This window comes from Pan paniscus, chromosome 4 (assembly GCF_029289425.2).
Source record: "Pan paniscus chromosome 4, NHGRI_mPanPan1-v2.0_pri, whole genome shotgun sequence".
In the NCBI taxonomy this organism is placed as follows: Eukaryota; Metazoa; Chordata; class Mammalia; order Primates; family Hominidae; genus Pan; species Pan paniscus.
Genome location: NC_073253.2, coordinates 15,043,733 through 15,067,505, shown reverse-complemented (window position 1 = coordinate 15,067,505; position 23,773 = coordinate 15,043,733). Strand labels below are relative to the sequence as shown.

The 23,773-nt window shown below is 41.3% G+C and overlaps 1 protein-coding gene and 1 pseudogene across 1 annotated transcript in view; both read left to right on the top strand.

Moving 5' to 3' along the window:
- ANKH (ANKH inorganic pyrophosphate transport regulator) overlaps nt 1–23,773 on the top strand; it is a 160,684-nt gene that overhangs the window by 37,694 nt on the left and 99,217 nt on the right. The gene's annotated exons all lie outside the window — the stretch shown is intronic.
- Nucleotides 1–23,773, top strand: part of LOC117980218 (histone-binding protein RBBP4-like) — a 74,628-nt pseudogene that overhangs the window by 37,698 nt on the left and 13,157 nt on the right.

Here is a 23,773-nt window from a genome sequence, read left to right as displayed (position 1 = left end):
AGCATCGGCCAGTCCACAGAGTGACATCTTGGCTATTTTGAAAGGTCTCTGGCAGATATCACTACTTGTCTTTGAGGTGGTGCAGCAGCCTTTTTCACCCTGAATACTTAAGGTAGTCCTCATCCTTTTCTCTTGTAGCTTTGGGAGCCCACCCTGGACCATATACCCAGACTGGGGGAGGAGCAGGGGAGAATCTTGTTTTGGCCTCCTGTGCTCTAAATGCCATAAAGATTGATATGTCTGAGAGCCTAACAAGCTCTGCAGGGTAGGAGACTAAACCTTTTACTAGTCTATTACCCATTCCCATGAATAGCAAACACCCTTGTGTGTGAATGAATGAAACCTCCTCAAGACCTGAGCTTTAGCAAGCAGGCGTGTTGGAATATCAAGACAGTCAGCTCATTTTTAATGAGCATACCAAGCTAGTTCTTTTAGTCTTAATTCCTCTGATAGAACTTCCAAAATATATGGCAATGCTATAACTTAAGAATGGAATGAATATTTACCTGCCTCTGAACATCTGAAGACATAATCCATTGCAAGCCTTAATGTGAGTAGAAGGGAAGCCATCATGCCTAGAGCGGTTCTGTTTGTTGCCAACTGATCCATCTGAGACAATAGGAATAATAGTGCAGGTTGTGGGGCCAAGCTTGGGGCCCATCAAAGCAGCACTGTGATTTCATCAAGAAATTGAAAACATTCAGCACCAGAAATTGTTAGGCATTCAGTTGTGACTAGCTACTTTTTAGTTGTCCACGGGAAGGTCAGCTAGTAATAATTTTTGCAAACAAATTTCTCCTTTTCAGAAAGCTTAGGTGTTGGTATGTTTTTCAGTATCTCGATAGCTGTATTCTTTCCAGATGTTTCATTGCTCTCACAGTGGAACAGATATTTTCTCCCCATTGTGAATCTTGTTTCTGCTTTCCTTGCTTCAAATGTTACAAAGATCGTTATTTGTAACAGCCCAACAAACTCTACAGGCAAATAAATGGTAACTTGAAAACTAGAAAATAAAAGCATGAATAGTAATTAAAATTTAATTTATCCGTTCTTGGAAACTTACTTCCTCCAACTCCTTCTTCAGCACTTCTAAATAAATCTATTAGAATTTGTTTTAAATTCTCATACTGTGTTTTCTAGGTGACTTGAATGGTTCTGTAACTCTGTTACTTACTGAATGTAATCTGTTTATTTTGACTTCCCCTCTACCCTTAGGACCATGAACTAGCAATTTAATAATTGACTTTGGTTATTGAGTTTTTTGAAAAGGATGCTGCTTGTTTATAATCCAGAAATGTTTTTTAACCCTCACTGCAGCTATTTTGGGAGCTTATAAAAAATCGCAGTGGTGGAAAGCATATTTATTTGCACATGGAGAACTGTCAGAATTCCCAGAGACAATAAAATTTTTGTCTGTGGCAGCAACTTTTTAATAGCTTTTAAGTATTTTTGTTATGTTTTTAGTTTTTAAATTATGTCCTACTTTGTAAAGATAACTGCTTAAGGACTGATTTCTTACTATGACTTTTCAGACCAGAAAAAAAAAAAAAATATATATATATATATATATATATATAAACCATCTGTATTTGGAGGTTATTGATTAAAAATTGCTTTTCTTAGAAGGGGGCTGCCAGGAAATTTCACTGTAATTTTGAGTAGAGCTGTGTGCACTGCTGGTATTATGAGCTGTAGAGAAATACCATCAAGAATTGAATATTTTGCTGGGCCAGAACATTTTCCCAAAAAATTTTAGGGTAAAAGCAAAGTATGTCTTGTAATTTATTAATCTTTGTTCCTGAAAGTTCATTCATCTTCCTTATCTTTCTTAATAATTTAATTTGGTGATGAAAAAGATTCATATATGGGAAATACTCCATGGTTTGGTAACTGCTTTTCCTTAATTAGCACGGTGAATATGTAGGTTGAGGAAAACACTGTTTTCAATTCTGTGCCTTAGTTGAGCAAGTGTTTCAAAATTTGCTGCAGGATAATAAGTTTTGAGTGAAAATTGGACCCTGTGATCAAGTAAATCTGAACAGTGCTAAGCTGACTACATTGAAGATGGTTTCCTGTCCCACAGGATTTCTCTGGTGTGGATGGTGTGCAGGGCCCCCCTTGAGCATTTGACCATGGATCCCTTTGGCACCATGGCAATCACAGCTATAAATACTGTAAAGGCCCCCCCGTCGTCCCCCAGGGGGATCATGGAACTGTGGATGATATCAGTTTCAGCAAATGTCATTCTTGTGCCTTGAGTCACCAGTGAACTCAACTACAGCAAGGTGCGGAGATATGAGAAACACAGAAAAGTTGCTTTGTATTAGGCATTTAATGACTTAGCTAAGAGAGGCAAAATAATAATAAAAATGCCAAATAGGGGCATCTTTAGGCAGTTTTTCACCTAAGTAGCTCCTCATACAAACATTCATGATGGGATATATATTGAAACTTTAGAATTCCTCCAATAGGAATGCAGAGAGTTGGCTGGCTGTCCGATTCCGGTTCTGTGAAGTTTTCACACCCTTCATTTTAGGGCTCCCTGTCACTCTCCAAGGTCTCCTGAGTTGGACACCACAGTCCCACTCAGTAGAAAGCTGCATTTGTGGCCCAGCCAGGAGCTGTTCAGCAGGAACTATCCTTGTACTCATTCTGATCAACTCCAGAGGAAGTACCTGGTGCTGAAATTCAAAAAATTCTTTTTTTGCCCTTAAAAAAAATGAATGATTTAACTTTCTATGAAGGCATAGTGAGGAAGGGATTCCACATGGGGCACCTTGTAGAGTGACCAACTGACCCAGTTTGTCCGGGACCGAGGGTTTCCTGGGCTGTGACCCTCAGTCCTGAAGCCAGGCGAGTCCCAGGCAAAGCAGGACTGTTGGTGCCTTCTGGATGCCAAAAACCAGACTAGATGTTGGGGGTAAAGTGGTGAATCAGATTTAGTGTTTCACCAGTAGGGCCAGTGACATTCCTTTCTGGGCAGTGCTTGGGAAAATGGTCAGTGGAGAGGCAGTTTGGGAAAATGGACCTACAAAATAGGGCTGCAGCCTGGAGCTCTCAAGCAGCTCTGTGCTATCTTAGTCGGACTTGCTGTTATTCTCTTTCAGTTATGACCAAATTATTTTTCTAACTTTCTAAGTTAGCAGTGTTGTTTTTTATTCCTAAGTCTGCACACACTCACACACACACACACACACACTCCCCCTACCTCACAATATTTAAATATCCAAGCCATCAGGGAATAACTTTCCAGCCACTTCCTTCCCCCACTGCAGCCTAGGACTGTGTTTGGTTTGGACTCTTGCCGGCACTGGACACGTTTTCATTACCTCCTGCTCATGCTGTCGCCACCTTCGGTTATTCCGGCCTGTGTGGGTGCGTGTACTGGGCAGGAGGTAAGTTCAACACGGGGCAAGCCGCAGCAGTGTCTTCTCGATCTGATATGGCTGCCCAGTGAACCCAGGAATAAAAGAGGATGATTTTGAAAGGCAGCCTCAAATACACAGAAGGACGTCTATGTAACAATTTTGCTTACTACCTTCACATAAAAATTCTTGCTTCGTAGTCGTCCATAGGTGTGTGTTCAGTCTGTTGTGCTGATTTTAGTATATCCTCTAGTGAGGTGCTTTCCAAGGTAAAACAATGGACTTTCTTCATATTAATTCATGCCTCCATCTCTCGTACAGACAAAAGATAAGTGACTCTTCCTCTTGCCCAATCCAGAAATTGCAAAACCAGAATCAGAAATAGAATATTGATAATTCCCTGGGTTTATATGAAATGGTTAATTTGCTAATATTGAGAATGGTCATTTTAGAGGCTAGGTGGATGTTTTGCTTGCTGAAATTATTATTCAGTTATGAGATTATAAACTGATGAAAACACAGAAGGTATTCATGTTTTATATCTTCTATTTATCCTGAGGATGGGGAGGACAGATTATATTGGTCTCAGGTACCTGTCTAAATAAAACGCAGGAAATGTGCAACAAATCTTTTTATGTAATGATTTTGTGAGGAGGTTTTCTCAAAGACTGATTCTTAAGACACTCAAGATGTGTTGTGGTTGGGCAGCACTAGCCTGGCAGAAGTGAATTCTAGATCATATGTCAGGCATTTCTGTTGGTTTGCTGCACGAGAACAGGCAACTCGCCCAAATGCATTCTTCCTAAGCATTTGGTAGTTTATTTATAAAGTAAAGATTTGACACTTTTTTCTTTCATATCTCAGAACCTGTATTATTTGTAGAACTTTGACATTTTTCAGTAGAAGCTGAATCTTAATTGTGTAGCACATTCAGCTTTTGATTGTTTGATGAATTATTCTAGAAATTTGACCATCAAGCTTGAAGAAGGAGAACAGAGGGACTTTGGGCATCTGTATAGCAAAATAAGTATTTCTGGGTAAGCCTTTCTGGATTCTCTTGTACTCCTCATTACAATGGACAATAAGAGTCATAAATTAACAAAAACTGCAGTAGAGGTCCATGCTTTGAAATTGCTTCTTTTTTTTTTTTTTTTTTTTTTGAGACGGAGTCTCTCTCTGTCGCCCAGGCTGGAGTGCAAAGGTGCAGTCTTGGGCTTACTGCAAGCTCTACCTCCCGGGTTCAAGCGATTCTCCTGCCTCAGCCTCCCAAGTAGCTGGGATTACAGGTGCCCACCACCACGCCTGGCTAATTTTTGTATTTTTAATAGAGACGGGTTTCACCATGTTGGCCAGGCTGTTCTCGATCTGCTGAGCTCGTGATCTGCCTGCCTTAGCCTCCCAAAGTGCTGGGATTACAGGCGTGAGCCACTGCAGCCAGCGAGAAATTGCTTCTTCTGAATGTTACCATGTAAGAAATTCTCTTGAGTAATTCAGACCTTAAAGATATGTACCTATGACTTGGGCAAAGTTGTTTTCTAGCTTGTTCTTCTCCCTCTGATTTGGATATAGTGCAAGGGGATGAGCTTTATTTTAATAAGCTGATATTTTCCAATTGTATGTCTAGAGTCCAGGCCATTAAATATATTTTCACAAGTAAATTTTCCATGTGGTGAGATTCTTATTAGAAGACATATTGCTGATGGTTTCATTCCATGGTATAGGCGTAAAGAACTGCATTATGGTATTTAAAAAAGAAGAAGAAAGAAAAGAAAAGAAGAAGAAACTTTTTGTTGTTGTTTGTTTGTTTGTTTTTTTGTTTGTTTGTTTTTGAGACGGAGTCTCTGTTGCCCAGGTGGGAGTGCAGTGGTGCAATCTCAGCTCACTGCAACCTCCACCTCTTGAGTTCAAGTAATTCTCCTGCCTCAGCCTCCTGAGTAGCTGGGATTACAGGCGCCAGGCACCCGCCACCATGCCTGGCTAATTTTTATAGTTGTTTTTGTTGTTTGTTTGTTTTTGTTTTTAAGTAGAGACGTGGTTTCACCATGTTGGCCAGGCTGGTCTCAAACTCCTGACTTTAAGTGATATGCCCGCCTCGGCCTCCCAAAGTGCTGGGATTACAGGCATGAGCCACCACTCCCAGCCAGAAGCTTGTTTATAATGTTAGGAGATACCCTTGCCTGGCATCCAAGCTGACCTGTCACACACTCCTCATCATGTGGTGAGATTACCATGGTTTCTTTTTCTGAATGGCATAAAGCAGATGGTAGTGCTTAACATAAGAGTGTTGTAGCCACAGCCTAGAAACAAAGCAACATATTTTAGTTTGTCTGTAATTGATGTGATTTATCTTATGCCGGAACAGGTGCCCACGTGGTAGGATCTGAGATATGCAAATACTCTTCTTTATCCAAACAGATATGGCTCCTACACCTACCTGGGAATGTTGCAAACTGTTGGCAATCAAGTTACCATTTCAGATTATGGCATTGTCCCTGAAGGCCTCTGAAATAAAAGATAATCTGAGAGAAAGAGAACATTGATACAATGTATCAGATCACTGAGTTATCAGCACTCAGTGAGTAGGATCTCCCAAAAAAAATAGGTCTTAGGACAACAGTTTTGATATAAGGAGAAATACAACAAAGGTCCGAAAACCTTAGTGATGCCCAGAGAGGATCCTTTAAGTTGGAAGCCCTAGGAAGCCAAAGGAGATGATGAGACACCCAGTTATCTGCTACCTGATGAGATACCTGGTTAACAAAGGAAATGGGATGTGCCCACAGCAGGGGCTTTGGGGATCCCTTATTGACAGCCACAGCCTTCTTCTCAACTATGCCTGGACTGACCCTGCGTAACACTCAGGTGAATAATGCCACAGCGGCGTGTCTCGTATGTGTGCATTTATCTTTAAAAGGCCTAGACTAGCAGCTGAGAATATGGACTCTAGGGCTGGCTGGACTGCTATTTGCATCCAGCCCCAGTTCATCAGCTTACCTTGGCTGTGCACCTGAGACAGATCACTTAAAATGTTTGTTTTACCTTCCTCAGCTGTAAGAAATACCTGGCTCAGAGGATTGTTGAGAAAATTAAAAGAGCTAAGATGTATATGCAGTACTTAGAGCAGTGGCCCATGGTAAAAGTCTTAGGTGTTACTGTTAACAGGAGTATGTCAGAGTCACGCGTAAAGAAGAAGCCATGGACTGGAGTGTGCGAACTGCCAGAGCGCACAGTGGTGACCGCTCAGCTGCTTAGCCCAGGTCGGTGAGGTTCCTTGGAGACAGTGGTTCTGCTGTATTCTAGGCCCTCTGAGTTCTTCACTGACTTTCAGCCTGTAGCTGGCAGGTGAGGGAAGAGGTTTGGTCAGGAGTTTTTGGAGACCAGACTTCCAACATTCTCACACTCTCAAAACTCCCACATTCCATTGGCCAGAAATGGTCACATGGCCCCACCTAACTGCAGAGGGACGTGGGAAACGCAGGTTAGCTAGGGGCCCAGGAAGCAGAAAAGAACATGGATGTTAGTCAGAACATATGGAGAGCAAATCGATGGTTTTGACTTTGGTTTATGGTTTCACTCTAAAGCAGAAACATTTTTCATTTTAATTTTAAGAATTAATATGAAAATCTGCTCTCTTACTTGGCATGCAACAGTCAAATTCCAGTGTTCATGCCGAAATTCAGCTGTGTTATTGTTTCTGAATAAAATAATGAAAGCTAACATGTAGGGAGCATTTGCTGTGTACTAAAATACCAAGGACTTGACATACTTATTTGATCTTATTTAATAAGATGGAATTAATTTATTAATTCCCACCACAGCCTTTATGAAGTAGGTACCAGAATTATCCCCATTTGACAGATGAAGAAATGGAATTACCAAAAAGGCATGAATCCAAATGACAAATGTGAGTTGATGAAGAAGCACACACAGGATGAACAAAGCTGCTAGTTGGTCTTTTTCGCTGTCCCTTTAATCTGTAATCTGACAAGATTTGGTAGAGAGATAACTTAGTCACCAACTCTGTTTTCTTTTTTGGGAGACCAAATCCAGATATACAGCTTGAGACTTAATCCCATATGAGGTGTGCATTCTACCTAATACAGCACCCGTTAATTTGTCATGAGCTGGGTGGTTTGTCAAGAAAACCTAATACACATGTGCATGGAAAAACACACATCAATGTGTACTTTATCCTTTGGTTTACTGTAACTTATTTGCTTAGAGAAACATACTATGGTTATTAGGTTAACCATGCATACATTGCATTAGTCTGGAAAAGAGGTTTTAATGTCTTAACCACTGATATCTGTTTAGTTCGTCCTGGAAAAATTAGTTAGGACCCTTACTTGGTCTGCAATTAGTATTTTAATCATAGATTGTATTTAGTTAGTTTTTAATACTAACTGCAGATTCAAGTGAGGGTTCTAACCCTAACCTCTAGATTTTAATTATGGAGGTTACATAACGTGATGTCACTGGTACTTGTGTTTTAATTTTTTGAGTATAGCACTGTAGAAAGAAAAGATGAAGGCACAATTCTGTGAGCCCCTGTACACGGACAATGTTAAGATTAGGCACTTATTTTCTTAAGAGATTCTGCACGATCAGTTCAGATGAGTCAGCTCATTGCCATCTTTATCAATTCGATAGATTTCAGGTTCCTCTAAGGCACTAAGATATGTTTATTAAAAGGCTTGAGGCTGGGCATGGTGGCTCACATCTTAAATCCCAGCACTTTGAGAGGCTGATGCAGGAGGATCAATTGAGCCCAGGAGTTTGAGACCAACCTGGGCAACATAGTGAGATCCTGTCTCTACAAAAAAATACAAAAATTAATCAGGCATGGTGGTGCACACCTGTAGTCTCAGCTACTCGGGAGGCTGAGATGGGAGGATTGCTTGAGCCCAAGAGGTCAAGGCTGCAGTGAGCCAAGATTGTGCCACTGCACTCCAGCCTGGGCAACAGAGGGAGATCCTGTCTCAAAAAAATAAAAAAGAAAGAAAATCACCAAGAAGTAGATATTTAAACAGATGTCAGATAGAAGCAGTAGATGTATAGTAGTAGAAAGAGTTTTGATAGGCCATGGAATAGCTGAGTAGTTAGAATTTCTGTGTACCAGCGTACCTTAAAGACTTTTGGCCAAGCCACAAGGCAGTTGGGTATTTGCCCAGTTGTTTTTGTGAGTCCTCATGTGTCTTTTAAAAATCTTGGTAATGGTAGCTGAATGAGGAAAGCACCTATTCCTCAATATTTGTTCTAAGCCAAATGAGGAAAGTACCTATTTTTCAATATTTGTTTTTTCTTTCCACACTGTTTTGTTTCAGTTTTATAAAAACATAGGGAACAATTAGACCATCCGTCTGTCTGTTGCTAACAGGTGATAATCTCTTGCCTTTTACCTCTAGATCTCAAAGCATTTTCCACTGTGCAAAGTTAGAATATTCTTTATCACATTTGTTCTTCAAAGTTATTTTCACTGAGTTGAGAAAGTGATATTGCTCACCTTTTGGGGCGTGTAACCAGAGCTGTTGGAGGTGGGAGGCCACTGATATGCCCCCTGACAGGCCAAGCAGAAGTCAGGGGCAAGGCAGAAAATAGAAGTATCAGGGCTGATTCCTTGGGCTGTTACAGTGGTAATTTAATAGGGACTTTGGGCTTGGGACCTCAACACCACCTTGGGAACCAGGAGTGTTGGCAGTCGCTCCTGTCAGCTGATGAAATGATCTCACAAACTGCAGAACTGTTCATTGTATTTATTACTGGTACTGTTTGGAAATTACTTCTTATTTTGTATTATGATTAACATACAGCTATTCGCATTCTATGAACCAATATTGAGGGTACCCTTTGATTCTATGGGACATTGAGCTGTTGTGTTTTAGAATTCGTGACCATGAACATTCCTTCCTAATTTAAATGCAACTTAATTTTAACATTAAAAAAGAAACCGCTTTTTTATATCTCTATTATTGGAAAAAATCACCCAGCCATTGTTGCCCTTTACACTTCTAGTCCAGTTTTGGTTTTTATTTTCAAACGAGAATACATCGTATGCAGCAGACATGTCATTTCTAGGCTAGATCTGCTTGATTAACTTGACTAATTTTTTTTTCAAAAAAATCTGAAAAATAAATCACTTTTAATTTTTTCCTATTTACATTTCATCAGAGACTATTTTTTTTCCTTCTTTCAAGGAAGGATGGCCCTGCTGGGAACAGATTGTTTCAGCCTCTATGGCTGTGGAGATAAAATGTCATGGAGATGGGTTTTTGTCTGCAGTCACAGCTATCTGAGGGCTCTGCAGACTCTTGGTTGGGGTAAGGTATTCTTACATACCACAGTGGGTTTCTGTCTGCTGCCTGTTTATCTGGGCAGCAGAACCACAGGGAGAAAGAAAGATTTGTTTGTTTGTTTGTTTTTTGAGATGGAGTCTCTCTTTGTCACCCAGGCTGGAATGCAGTGGCGTGATCTCTACTCACTGCAACCTCCGCCTCCTAGGTTCAAGCCTCAATCCTCCTGCCTCAGCCTTCCAAGCAGCTGAGATTACAGGCATGTGCCGCTACGCCTGGCTAATTTTTATATTTTTAGTGGAGACAGGATTTCACCATGTTGGCCAGGCTGGTCTCGAACTCCTGACCTCAGGTGATCCACCCGCCTTGGCCTCCCAAAATGCTGGGATTACAGGCATCAGCAACCGCGCCCTGCCAAAGAAAGATTTAAATGTGGAAATGACTTCTCATGCGTAAGAGGCTGTGAACTTGAAAGTCATTTGTGAGTTTTGATCTCCAGTTTGCTTGAAAATACTCACTTTTTCTCTCTCAGTCTCTCAATTCCTGAATTATTTCTAGAAGGATCACCCACTCACACACCATGCTATGATTGCCTTCTTGCTATACAATGTTGTAAATTGTTCATTTCCACTGCAAATTGTTCATTTTATAAACAGGATCTCTCCTTTTTAAAAGTTCTTTTTATTTTAAAATTGTTGTTGTTATTCCTGATATTCTGAGAGATAGAGACATTGATATTTAAGTGAATCACAGTTCAAAGCAGTTATGACTAATAAAATAAATGAACTAAACTTATTTTCTTGTAATATAGGTATAAAATAGTATCTATTAGGCTTTCTGACTACTCATGGAACTGTTACAAGTAAACACTGAAGTTCACACTTTTCCCATTGCAACAAATATAGTAAATGTCAGAAGTGTAGTTGAATGTTTGGTTTTATTGAGTGTTATAAAATTACATAATAGTGTATTTTATATTACCAAGTCCAGATAACGTTAAATTAATTACAGTATTTTTTTTTTTTTTTTTTTGAGACGGAGTCTGGCTCTGTCGCCCAGGCTGAAGTGCAGTGGCGTGATCTCGGCTCACTGCAAGCTCCGCCTTCTGGGTTCACGCCATTCTCCTGCCTCAGCCTCCTGAGTAGCTGGGACTACAGGCGCGCACCACTGCGCCCAGCTAATTTTTTCTGTTTTTAGTAGAGACAGGGTTTCACCGTGGTCTCGATCTCCTGACCTCGTGATCCACCCGCCTCGGCCTCCCAAAGTGCTGGGATTACAGGCGTGAGCCACCGCGCTCAGCCAATTACGGTATTAGTAATGTTTAATGGCAGGTTCTTAGAGCACAAGAAAAGGACAAATGTTTTCGTGTATTTCTGGGATTTGAATATCTGTGGTCGTGAAATTTCTGTTGTTTATTGGCAGAGTTTTTACTATTGTGGTTAACATTGCTTCTGAATGTGTGCTGTATGTCATGAAAAATGAAGGCCACTACCATTTTATATATAAAATGATTACATAACAGAATTGAATCCTTATTTGAGCAGATGGGCCCAATGTAGGGTCATTATGTGATTCTGCTGGTAGTGCTATTTCTGAAGTGTGAAATATTCATTCTGTTCAGATGGCTAGGAAAAACAGCCTCCTCCAAAGAAGTGTCTCATGTAGCTGTCCAACAGAAGTAATGTGAGCCACATATATAACTTTAAATTTTCTAGTAGCCTTATTTAAAAATTAAAAATAAATAGTTGAAATTTTTAGTGCTATATTTAACTCAATATATCCAAATACTATTATTCCTGTATGTCATCAAAATAAAATTATTATTGAGATATTCCTTCTTTTTCTGTACTAAGTCATGGAAATCCAGTGTGTATTTACACATACAGCACATCACAGTTCAGACTAGCACTTTTCAAATGCTCCTAGCTGCATGTTATCCAGGTCGCTGTATTGGACAGCAGGGTCCATCAATGGCTTGACTGCAGCTTCAGATAGGAGAAAGAAAGGGATCATGTGAAATGTCTGTTCCTTTGCAGAAAACTAAATGTCAGATCTTGAAAAGGAAAATGTTGACAGAACTGTCTGGAAAATATAACCTTCTGATGTTTATTTGCACAGATCAAATGCTGTTCCATAGCAGGGTTTAACTTTATTTTTATGGAAAAAAAAAAGGAAAAACCCAAACACTGATCTAATGTTAGTCATTTCCTAAAGGAAATTAAAAATCCACATCAGAGGGCCTTAATGTAAAGGATTCCTTTTTTTCACTCATTTATCTGGTTCTACTGTTGCCATAGCCACATGGATGGGATGCGGCAGAAATTAAAGACTCCAGTTATAGTCACAGTGCTTTCTTTAGTTAGCAGGCTACTTTTCAGCCAAAGGCTGTTTTTACTGTATCAAGCTTTTTCCCCTGAAAATGTGGAAGTTTTGCTTAGTGAATGTTTATGTTTTGGTTTAGTATGGGCAGTGAAGATGGTACATTAATGCCATTTCAAATGCTTCAAAGCCCTTACAGCAAGTATAAACCATAATTACCAAAAACGGTCAGTGTTAATTCATAACCGGAACATGTCACAGAGTCTTTGTCTGATCGGATTTTCCTCCCTCCGATCTGGAATACGAACTATTTTATGTCATTCCATTTTCAGAGTAAAAGAGCTGTTACTGTAATTCTAAGTGAGATGATAACATACTATGTCTTCCTGGCCAATTTAAACGGTTGTTGTCAACCAGATGGCCCTCATTTTGAAGAAGCTATGACCTTTGGGTTTATTAGTGTTGATTGGAGAGGGAAGTTTTGCTAGATTATTACCCTCAAGGGATTGGTAATAGAGGCATGTTCTCAGAATTAACTTGGAATGTATCTACAAACTCACACATCTATCATTTATATGATGTCGGGCTTTAATAAGGTCTTGGCATGTTTTGAAGTTTAATAACTGAATTTTTTTTTTTTTTTTTAAGACAGGGTCTCATTCTGTCACCCAGGCTGGAGTACAGTGGTATGATCAGGTCTCACTGCAGCCTCCATCTCCCAAGCTCAAGCAATCCTCCCACCTGAGCCCCCGTGAGGTGCTGGGACTACAGTGTCACCACCACCCCCAGCTAATTTTTTTGTATTTCTGGTAGAGACAGGTTTTATCATGTTGCCCAGGCTGGTCTCGAATTCCTGGGCTTAAGAGATCCGCCTGCCTTGGCCTCCCAGAGTGCTGGGATTACAGGCATAAGCCACTGCACCTGGCTGTAATAACTTAAATTTTTCTTATGGTAGAAACTGACAAAAATTCTCTCCTTTACCAAACTTTAGTTAAGCTCCCCTGAGCCTTCTTCTTAACCTTCTGTGCCTCTCCCTCCTGGTCTGCCTTTAGCAAGAATTCTTCCAAGTCAGTTTAGTGGGAATCCTCCTACCCTTGGTATCTGATCACCCTTAATATTGATCAAGTTCCTCATTTCCCCACCCTTGATGTTGGGCCGTTGGCCTGCCCTCAGCAAGAAGCCTGTTAGGTGAGTTTTGTAAGAATCTCCCTAATTGTGGTGTCTCCTCTTAGTAGTTTTCCATCCAGCAATCCCCTCACTCTGCTTGTTGGCTGTCATTCTCCCTTGTTCTTATATTCAGAGTTGAGCTCCGTCTCTTTCCCCTATTGCAATAGTCCCAAATAAAGTCTTCCTTACCATTTTAACAAGTGTCAGAGTAACTTTTTTTCTATGGCAAAATAATAAGTTGCATAGAAAGCCCCTGTATTAGCACTTTAGGACAATTTTATTGTAAAATGGTACAGCGTAAGTTCTTATTTCATCTCATTCATGAAACTAAAAAACACTATATTAGGCAGGCTAAAGTAAACTCTATGGTTAGAACTGAAGTTTATATTTACTTAGAAAATTCATTGTTTATTACTGTTATGTGGACATTTTATTATGCTTACAACCAAAGTACAAAATCTGGCCTAAAATTTTATAAAATACTTTCTTATAAAATACTGGTTTCTCTAGTCTGAATTATTTCTACAGGAGTGAGATCTTAATTTACACCATAGTATTTGGTCCAAAATATATGGGCATGTGTCTCCCATTGGCATTATATAATGAGTTGCAAAGGTTGTTAGAGATTAGGCTTAGTGTGTGTGTGTGTGTGTGTGTGTGTGTGTGTGTGTGTGTGTGTATATTTTTGTTGTTGTTGTTGTTGTTGTTATTGTTGAGACGAGCTTTCGCTCTGTCATTCAGACTGTAGTGCAGTGGTGCCATCTCATCTCACTATAGCCTCGACCTTCCAGGTTCTAGGGATCCTCCCACCTCAGCCTCCCAAGTAGTTGGGACTATAGACGCACACTACCATGCCTGGCTAATTTTTGAATTTTTGGTAGAGACGGGGTTTTGCCTTGTTGCCCAGGCTGGTCTTGAATTCCTGGGCTCAAGAGATCTGCCGTTCTTGGCCTCCCAAAGTGCTGGGATTACAGGCATGAGTCACCGTGCCCAGCCAAGGCTTCACGTATTTTAATCCACTTGTAAGAAGTCAGTGGGAGCTTGCACCAAAAGTAGCTCTCTCTGTGGCAGACTGAAATAAAGTTGATACAGAATTACACTGTAACATTATCGAACCACTTTTACTGCAGAGAGGACCTCCTTGTAGAAATGTTAGCCCCTACCCAGAAGGCTTATTGAGTTAAGAAAGTCCAGGCCCTCGCCGCAGATTTTCATGACTGCATTACAGCAATATAGTCCCACATAGATATGGGTGCCTGGACTTGTGTATCGGCCTATTTCCTGCCCATATGTCTTTCCTGAATGCTTAGTTATTTTATGAGTTATGCAAAAGAAATAGGTTGAGACAGCAGAATAAAAGGTAGTTTCAGTGTTTCATTTTTTCTGAAGACAATTATGGAAACTCCCCAGAGAGTTACTTTCCAGGAAGACATCAGCTCTTTCTGGACAGTGGACCACAGTGCCATTCATGCCAGACGAGGGGTAGCTCATGCTGGCAACCTGGTCATTAACTCCATATTCACAGTTGAGCCTTTGGTGCTTTATGGTGAAGCCACTGTCGGTCTCTGTGTCAAAACCTCAGTAGATTTCTGTTTAATTGTTTTTAGGATACAGTATTGTATGATTTAAGAAAATTAGCTTTTTTCAAAAGTAGCTCTTCAGCAGCGATTCAGTATAAATTCTAGGTTAAGGCATTTGCTGAAGGTATCCTCTACTAAGTGTCCATTGTGTGCACATTTCAAAGAGTCGGCGACCAGAACGATGAGGTTTCAGTGAGGCTTTTTATTTCTTTGTAAAAGAATCAAGGGCAGAATTGCTGTTTCCATTGGAAGTGGCAACCTTGAGACTAGGGGTGGTGTGGAAGCCCAGTGTGCACACAGGGGTCTAATTCTTTTTTCTGCTTCTGCCTCTTTTTTTTTTTTTTTTTTTTGAGATGGAGTTTTGCTCTTGTCACCCAGGCTGGAGTGCAATGGTGCGATGTCGGCTCACTTGCAACCTCCACCTCCCGGGGTTCAAGCGATTCTCCTGCCTTAGCCTCGCGAGTAGCTAAGACTACAGGTGCCCGCCACCATGCCTGGATAATTTTTGTATTTTTAGTAGAGATGGGGGTTAACCATGTTGGCCAGGCTGGTCTCGAACTCCTGACCTCAGGTGATCCACACCTGCCTCAGCCCCCCAAAGTGTTGGGATTACAGGCGTGAGCCACTGTGCCCAGCCGCTTCTGCCTTATTTAAAAAAGAAAAAAAAGATGGAATAGCACCAAGAGGGAGAGGAGGAGAAGGGAGGGTAGGACTTTCTCCTCCTACTGATCCTGCTGGAGAGTTTAAAACTGAAATATGGAGTATGAGCAAATCCTGGGCTTCCACATGGAATAAGGCAGGTGAGAGAAAAGAGCTAAAGGTTTCATCAGGATGCGTGGTGAATTATAACCGGTATGGGTAGACTAATGAGATAAGCGACAAATACTCCTAGCCATTGGGTTTTTTTTTTCCTTTTTTTTTTTTTTTTTTGAGACAAAGTCTTGCACTGTCACCCAGGCTGGAGTGCAGTGGTGAGATCTCAGCTCACTGCAATCTCCACCTCCCCGGTTCAAGCAGTTCTCATTGCCTCAGCCTCCCGAGTAGCTGGGACTACAGGCCCACACTATCATGCCTGGATAATTTTTGTATTTTTAGTAGAGATGGGGTTTTGCCATGTTGACCAAGGCCATTGGTTACTTTAAATCTTGCTTTTTCCTTTTTGCATTAGCTTTTACATTAAAATTGTTAACCCCCTCTTATAGTGAACCCTTTATTCTTTACAGTGAAAGAGGGGGTTGACACACCTCTCTCCAGGTGAAGCCTATATCTGTAGGTTATGTAGCCATGTCAGAGGGAACATTCTCTAGACAGAATACCCTGGGGAAATTCACAGCCTTTTACTTCTTCACACTTGTGAACCTAAACATCAGAAGTGATGGCAGATGTCACTCTGTATCAGGTCAAGTCTGTCTTCTTGACTAGTTCTGTATACAGCAGGAGGATTGAGGAGTAAGGAGAAAGCTGGTCTCTGGGGAGCACAGAGTATATGACTGGGAGAAGATTCATTTAACATGACAATTGTACTCCATCTCATCCATCTCATGGGAGTTCAGAAATGCCTATATTCCTTCTTAAATTCACCAGGATTTTTGTTTTTTCTTTCACCCCCTTTTTGCCTTTCTTATTTTCATCCTTCCATTTCACTTATTTCCACCCATGTTTAGCAGTTTCTATCCTTTTCTTTCCTGGCGTTTTAGCGTCACACATAGAAACCTATCACCATCAACGAGCCTCACGCGTGGTCAGACAGCCTCTGACACATCCACACAGGGCTGCCAAAATGCACCACAGAAAGCCAAACAGAATCAGTAAGCTTTGATTCATCATTTCTACCCTGTGGTGCCCAATCCTAGACTCTTGCACGATACATCCTTTCCATCTGTCTATTTGGCAAAAACAACAGAAAAATGGGAGCTTATGTCTAAAAGAATTGAAGCACTTTATTCAGTGAAATATTTGAACTTAGAAAACACCATGGTATGGGATCATCAAAGCAGATTATGTTATTTTTTAATTTAAAAATTGTATCCAACAGCAACTCACGGCAATCCATCTAAAAAGGCTGAGATCTGTGCAACGAGGTAAAAGCTCGAGCTCTCAGTCCCTGGTCCTTCCTTTGGTCACATCCCAAATGAGTGTTTTTCTTTTCCCCGTGGGAGAGTTTGTTTGCCATCGTGTTCATCCTGGCCAAAGCTCGTGGCTTGCAGTGTTGACTGTCCTGCCTCTTGGTTGGGTGAATTTTTGAGAAGCTTTTCTTGGTGCCAGACCAACCTGTTACAGAGACTCTACTGAAGAACAGTCAGATGTACTTGACATGAACATTCCAAGAAAGTCGACTGAAACCCTTGGGCCTCCTGAAAATATTGATGCCCAAATAAAACCTTTTGTGAGAGAATAGAGCCAGAAACAAGAGTCATCTCCGAGGCTTTTACGTCGCTTTTATAAGATGATCGTGATTTATTTTCCCTTCTGAGTTTGACAAGTTCAAATGAATCATCCCCTTCCTCTCATGCTGGGTCCTGTTCCTCTCTGACACCCCAAGTCACTCTCTGATGCTACATCAGGTTGTTCAAATAAAAGGATTGTGAGGAAAAAAAAATCATCCACACAACAATTTGAAGTTTAGAAGAAATTACAATTAGACCCATTCGAAGTGGCTTCTCTCTCTTTTCTTAAAGCTTCTAAACCAATCTTCTTTGATTTTGCATGTGAGGATACTGAGTCCTGCAGAGGTCACTCGCTGAAGGTGATGCTCAGGTGTCCTGTCCTAAGACAATGACCTCTGTCCTCTGCCCTTCAACCTCTTTAGATCAACAAATTAAAGAAAAATGTTTTTGGGTTTGGAAAAGAAAGGAATTTAGCATAATGTCCTCTCCCCATTAGAATGGCAACTGGGATGTTTTGTGGGTCAGGAATACTTATTCTTCAGCTTATCCCCAGTGCTTAGTCAAACTGATATGCCAAAAAATGTCTTTAGCTGGAAACCAGGATCGGACAATCTAGTAAACAAGGATGAGCAAACAGAAAAATAGGGGCTGGAATTCAGAATTGGTCATTCACAACAATAACCTGCCCACCTTGGCCTGGTCTGGCTTACTAGCCAGTGCCCTCGATCTGTGCCTCAAGAGTCACTAGACTCTGCCATGCAAAATTCCCGATCGTGTTTGACTTGTGTTTGGCAGTATTAAGTCTCTGCATTGGCCAATGCCTCTGTGCTCCTGGACACTTGTGGTCGTGTCTGTGTGGCTCGTGGCCCCTGTCTTTGTATGTATACATTGTCATTCCTTTTTCTATTTGTCTGGGGTGCCCTGGGAGTGGTTATTATTGCATAAAGAATACTCCTTAGTAGGGGCGAACGAGTACTTTGTCATCCATGAGAACTGACTTAGGCACAAGAAGCAAATAACTAGCACAGCACTGGGGAAGTGTAGAAACCATGGGGTTCCCTGGAAACCCTGGTGGACCTCCACATCATCCATATTTTTAGAATGATTGATGGGAGAAAGTAAGTGGTAAAATAGCAAAAATTGCAGGTGACAAGAATGACTATGAATGAACAATTTCAAGGCAGTGGCAGTGTTCTTGTTATTCAAACACAAGTATATATCCATACACACTCACATGCATACAGACAGATGAGCTGCAGCCCAGACACCTGTTAATTAGTGGGGTTTTGGGGGGAAATCTCTCTCATTGCCGCACAGTGGGCATTAATTTTTAAATCCTCATATGCAGAAAAATCGGGAGACTTGCCTGTGGTCTCTTGAAGACATCAGCCCAGAGGTTCTGCTACAGCCCAGTAGGTATTATTAGGTGGAGGATATGGAAAGTGAACCAAAATGTTCACTTACTTTTCTAGAAAGCCACAGACCTAGAATATTCTACACAGTTTACAGAATTACAGAATTTTCAGAGAGGGACAGGTGACATGTTCAAAAGCACAGAGACACAATGCTGGTGGGTGAGAACCAGCTTCAAGGCTCAGGATTCCTCAGACTGGAAGGGCAAACGCTCTGTTAAACATTCCAACTCTGTTTTGAAGTACGGATAAAGTAAAAGGGCCTTGTTTAGTAAAATATCGGCTTTCTGAAACTAGCAGCCCTGCTCCCAAACTCGTGAAATTTGAAAGAAGTAAACTTTTATTTAGAGAGAGGAGGAAGGGAGATAAAGCCAGATTGACGCCAAGAGGTGCTATAGGTTGAAAGTGTGCCCTCCTCAGATAGAAGATGGACTGATCCAAGGTATGTCCTTGAGTCTGAGTCGAGGAATGCCATAAGACACACCTTAGTGCTGGAAACAGACTATTGAATTGCAGAAATAAAAAGCATCTGACTTAATTTATCCACTCCGGGTCCATTTAGTTACATTTTAATTTTAATTTTTTGAGACAAGGTCTCACTGCATTGCCCAGGCTGGAGTGCAGTGGCACAGTCATGGCTCACTGCAGCCTCAACCTCCCAGGCTCAAGCCATCCTACCACCTCAGCCTCCTGAGTAGCTGGGACCACAGATGTGCACCACCATGCATCGCTAATTAAAAAAACATTTTTTCTGTAGAGACAAGGTCTTGGTATGTTGCCCAGGCTGGTCTCAAGCTCCTGGGCTCAAACAGTCCTCCTGCCTCAGCCTCCCAAAGTGCTGGGATTACAGGCGTGTGTCACCACACCCAGCCTATTTACATTTTTAAATACCTGCTATTCGCTAGAAGCTGAACTGATATATTGATGACACACACCAGTCTCCTGCCCTCACGTTGTTTATGTGGAGGAGACAAAGATAAATAACTAATGACAAAGCTATATGGGAATGAAATAAGTGTCAAAATGTCATGCAGAGAATAGCAATTGCCTATGAAAACATTGGGAAAGGGATCATTGATTCTGGTGTGAGAGATGGAACGCTGTCTCGAGGATGTTAGCATCTGAACTTGACCTTGAAGAATAAGAAGAACTGGGATAAGGTGGAAATTAGGAGGGAGGAGTGTCTGGCCTGAGGAATCTGTCTGAGCCGGGAGAGGGGAAGTGGCAGGTGTGATGCTTGGGGGCTGGCAAGTTGTTAGGGGAAGCCAGAACGTGGGATGTGGGAGCATCGGTGGGAGAGGAAGCTGGAAGAATATGGCACAGATCATCTGTGGCATGAGTTTAGCCTCATGTTGTAGGGTTAAGAGTCCTTAATGGGTTCTGAAGATGGAGGTGGCTTGGTCTTGTCCATGTTTTAAGAAGATGATGCTGGAGCAATGGCAAGAAGCAACGGAGAGCTGAGAGGTAGAGCTGGAGCTGGATTGATGGCTGTGGCAGACACAGATTAGGTGCCAGGTCCCATTGAAGCTCAGCCTCTGATAGACGCCGTGGGCAGGGGCTACAGTAAGGATCCAGGCATTGAAGGTCACTGTGGCACACGTCAGTACAGATCATCTTCACATTGGGGGTTTCCAGGATCACCTTCGCACTACAAAGCTGAGGACACTGTTGCATATTTTAATTTGTTTTTCTCCTCCTCTTTTTTTGTGACTCTTCTGTATTTATGTTTTGGTCAAAATAACTCTTTAAGAGCCATTGGAACTTAACATTTCTTTGTGGCATTCAGATGACAATTCACATTACTAATCTGCAAGTACTTTTGCTGATACCCTGTGAGTATCTATGGGCCTGTCTTTAACACCATCCTGTATCATTCCAAAACCTTTACTGCATTGAGAAATAGGTTCTGCTAATAATGGTTGCCCATTCAACCATGCTTTTTTTTTTAAATAGCCATTTCTCTCTATTGCCCAGGCTGAGGTGCAGTGGCCTGATCATAGCTCACTGTAACCTTGAACTCTTGGACCCAAGTGATCCTCCTGCTTTAGCCTCCTGAGTAGCTAGGACTACAGGTATGTGCCACCATGCCCAGTTTATTTTTTAATTTTTTGTAGAGGTAGGGTTTCACTATGTTGCCCAGGCTGGTCTCAAATGTCTGGCTTCAAGTGATCCTCCCACCTTAACCTCCCGAAGTGCTTCAACCATATGTTAATATGACCAGGATGATTACATTGAATACAAAGAAAATGTAGTACTCTGCTTATTTTATTACTGTAGGTAGCACTCATTTGAGTCTGCCTTGTATTTATGTTGGTTTACTGAATGTCTGTTTCTAGATAGACAGTCAATTACTTGAGTACAAAGATTGTACTTTGTCTTTCGATCGTTTCCTGTGTTAAAGAAAAAAATTATTCTGACACTTACTAAAACTGTAAGGAAGACTTTATTAACAGGATTCTTGCTGAAGGCAGGCCAAGGACATAGACATCAAGGGTGGAAGGTAAGGAACTTGATCAGTTATCAAGGGTGATCAGATATCAGGGGTGCAGGGACTCTGGCTAAACTGACTTAGTAGGATTATTGCTACAAATAAACAGGCTGAAGACAGGGCTCAAGGGCAAGGAAGAGGGCTCAGAGGAGCCCATTAAGATTTGCTCAAGGAAGAGAGTCTTTGTCACCCCCAAACCCTAGAACTGTTTGTTACATGTATTAAAACTGGAAAACATGTAGTTACGGGATGAAGTGTTCTGTAATGCCCATGCAAAACCTGTTTCCAGATCAGGAAGCCTCACGAGAGACTGTTTCGTCACAGTCAGGGGGAACGCTCAGTGAAGGAGGCAGCCAGTGCGTTAACAGGTGGCAGAAGAAAGGGGGTTTTGAGAGCATGGTCCCCATCAGACACATCTGCTCCAAACTTGACTACTCAATTTACTTATATTTTGGTAAAAAAAAAAATAATAAGTTTGGGGTTTTGGTTTTAATTTGAGAAAGCATTAACCCTTAAAGGGAAATCTGTTTTCCCTTGGTAGTTTTTCAAACTTATTAGGATCCTTTTATTCTTTTTTTTTTTAAAGATAAATACAGAAACAACTACCTTCAGGATCCAGTGATTGAAAGTAGCTCAGCAAGAATTTTATAAAGGAAAATAAATAGAGAGAGAAGAATGGACTATGATAGTACCATGAATTGAAGTAGGACGATAGATTATTTTCTACATTCAGACTTTTAAAAGGTGCTTCTAATGAGCCACAGTGGTGTTATTTATTTGTCCTGTGGTCTTCAGACCTTGAAGGCTTAAGAGTAGAAGAACTGAATAAAGGTGGATAATATCAAGCATGGAATCTTTATGAAAAGGTAAATGAGACATCCTTGCCCCCATGGCTAATTTCATTGTTTTACTTGGAAAAGGATTAACTGCTCAGAAATTTTTTTAGTAGAAAACAGAAACTTAAGAGAAAGCGGTAAAGTTCCTCTTTGAGTTAGACCCTAGAGACTACAAGGAAAGTATGTTTTGAGGTTTCATCTGAAATTGAAATATGTTAAAATGTTAGGAAACTAAAAATCAAGTGGATTGAACATCAGAGTTTCGATATTCTTTTTGTTATTTTCATATCACACAAGGTTGTTTGTACTTGGGGACAGGGTGTACCATAATCAGAATGCTCTTCAGTGGTTAGTTCCAATAGTACGCACCCACCAGGCAATTCAAAAGGACCTACAGTATACTGGGATTTTTATTAGCTGATACCAGCAATCCTGCCTCCCACTGATGTCATACAGTTGCACATGGAGGCTTCGTGTGGAAAGTGTGTGTCTGAGTGGCCAGTGGAGAGGTCAGAGAACAGTCCTGGTGCCTATTAAGACCGCACAGGTTTCTCTTCTTTTCCCCCTTCCCTGTCGCTGTGCTGTGGTTATTGGTCAGCACTGTCTTTTTATCGTGTATGAATAAGGAATATGAAGGAATATGAAGTGGCTGAGCTTGTTTCACTGGCACAGCCGAGACTCTTGAAAGCCAAGTGACTGTTTTGTTACCAGCCAAAGTAACGTGTTCAGAATGCATTATGCTGCTTGGGGCAATGAGGTTAACTTAGTGAGGAGGCTGTGCGGTCTACTGGAGGGATCATGATCTGCACTTGCAGGAACATGATTTATCTTTTGCTTTTTATGGTCCATTTATTCCCCCCCTTCCTTCTTCACCCCACAGCACCCTGTAGAAATCATAATTCTTCATAAAGTAGCATTTGTCATGATGGAAATGAGAGCATTGAATCTGGAATTTTATGAATGCACTATCGCACCCAGTAGTCTAGGTATAGAAGAGGTAAAAAACGACCTTGACAATGATTCGTAAGGTTTGATCTCATACTGAGTCTGCTTTTTTTGTTTGTTTTTTAAATTTATTTTGCAGACTTTTAAACATAGAAACAGAAAGTTCATCCTGAGGGAAGCAAGATGAGTAGTGGCTTCTCAGGGGACAGAAGGTAGAAGTTAAACATATAGTTGTCTGGTTTCTTAATGCTGCAAGAGATTCCTGAGACTTGAAATTGCTAGGATAAATGGCCAGGCACTGAATTCATGGTTACTGTAATTAGTCATGTCACTTGGGTACTTTAAACTCCAAATCAATGAAAGTTAATTGTGAACTGACTTATCAGTGCAGGCATGTACAAACATGCTCATTGTTATTCTACTTTAAAAGTCAATCAATTTTTGGCCAGGTGCTGTGGCTCACTCCTGTAATCCCAGCACTTTGGGAGGCTGAGGCAGGCGGATCACCTGAGGTTAGGAGTTTGAGACCATCCTGCCCAACATGGTGAAACCGCGCCTCTACTAAAAATACAGAAAAATTAGCTGGCCTGGTGGCGGGCGCCTATAATCCCAGCTATTTGGTAGGCTGAGGCCGGAGAATCTCTTGAGCCCAAGAGGAGGAGGTTGCAGTGAGCCAAGATTATGCCACTGCACTCCAGCCTGGGTGACAAGAGTGAAACTCTGTCTCAAAAAAAAAAAAAAAGTCAATCGTTTTTATGCTTTCATAGTAGTTATTCTCCTCCCTCATGAAGCTCAGAATTGCAAATTGCTTCTTCCCTCCTGTAGAGAAACGCAGAAGCTATCTGTGGTGCCGAGACCCAGGAAGTCAGAGTCAGGAAAACAGGCACTAGTGCCACCAGGGAACGCAAACAGAGTCCGTGTCTGTGGCTTGAATTCAGCTGGCACCCAGAAGCTAACCTCCTGTGTAGGCTCCTTTGTGAGCAA